Source organism: Haplochromis burtoni, unplaced genomic scaffold, assembly GCF_018398535.1.
Source record: "Haplochromis burtoni strain Fernald_Lab_line unplaced genomic scaffold, NCSU_Asbu1 Contig_395, whole genome shotgun sequence".
NCBI classification, from domain to species: domain Eukaryota; kingdom Metazoa; phylum Chordata; class Actinopteri; order Cichliformes; family Cichlidae; genus Haplochromis; species Haplochromis burtoni.
The window spans coordinates 33,558-34,640 of NW_024582756.1; the positions used below are offsets into that span (position 1 = coordinate 33,558).

At 45.7% G+C, this 1,083-nt stretch overlaps 1 protein-coding gene across 1 annotated transcript in view; it reads left to right on the plus strand.

Annotated features, from left to right (window-relative positions):
* Positions 1-257: 257 nt before the first annotated feature.
* LOC102303513 (nuclear receptor subfamily 3 group C member 1) overlaps positions 258-1,083 on the plus strand; it is a gene marked incomplete at its 5' end in the record, with an annotated part of 65,000 nt that continues 64,174 nt past the window's right edge. Inside the window, 1 exon segment of the mRNA NM_001286292.1 lies at positions 258-718.

A 1,083-nucleotide genomic window follows, 5' to 3' on the forward strand; every position in this document is an offset into this window, starting at 1 on the left:
ATAAACCTTAATAGAATAGTATGAAAAGAACAAAAGCTGGTGCGTTTCAATCTGTAAAAAGCGGATATTTATGTTGATTATTAAATACCTCGGCAGTCGGCACACATTTTCATTTAATGCTAGTAAAGACGATTGCAGCAAAGAAGGCTTTTATTTTTGAGAGCTAAAGGAAGTGCGCATCGCCTTCTGTTTTAGCTGTCACCATTTCACTAAACGATCGCCCTGCCCTGTGCCTGAGTTTGCAGTTGAGTGCGCTAGGGATCGCGGCTCTATTATATAACTTTAGAATACTGGCGCTTTTAATGGCGCATAAGCAGAACATTGCGCCACAGATATGTCGATTTCCTGCGGATTTTTCCCGAGTTCAGTGAGCGATCGATCACTTTTTTCGCCCCCTCCTGCCGGTGGTGAGCATTAAAAAGTTATCGAGTGATCCGTGAAACGGCGCACACGGCGGATCTCGCCAGCTCGAGCTGGGTCAGCGTCGGGCTGTTGATTTTACAGTTAGATATATTGCGGAGAATGTTTTCTTGCCATACGGGCACAGAGGCAGCAACAAATACAGCTGATACTTCACCACACAACAAAACTGCAACGAAGGGGTTTTATTCAAGCGCTTCACCTTGTGGACGTTGCGGCATTTCTTACATATTTTTCAAGTTGGACTACTAAAAGATGACCTAACCGGTGGAGTACAGGTCAGGTACTCATACTACAGGTATGAGATCTTTTCAAGTGGAAACACTTGTCTTCTCGTTTGGTCACTGCAGAAATGTTGGCAGGGGTGAAACTGGCTGTTCCGTGTAGTAGGCCGACGGTGAGGGTCGTGCGCGCTGACAGCTCTGTTTGACAGATCGCCACGAGCGCTCGAAGAAAGCGTCTCTTTTGGGTCGGAAGAATTTGTTTAAGAAATGGGAAAACGTTGCACAAACTTCAGCCTACCAGCTGCTTATCAGGCTTTGCGGCTAGCAAGCGTGTGACCTGTGCAGTTTCCCATATAACCAACAGGTTGCACTAATGGTGTTGTCATGCTTGGTGGGAGTACCATGTAGAAAGTCAGGAAATCCCAAAGTTCTTTTTTTT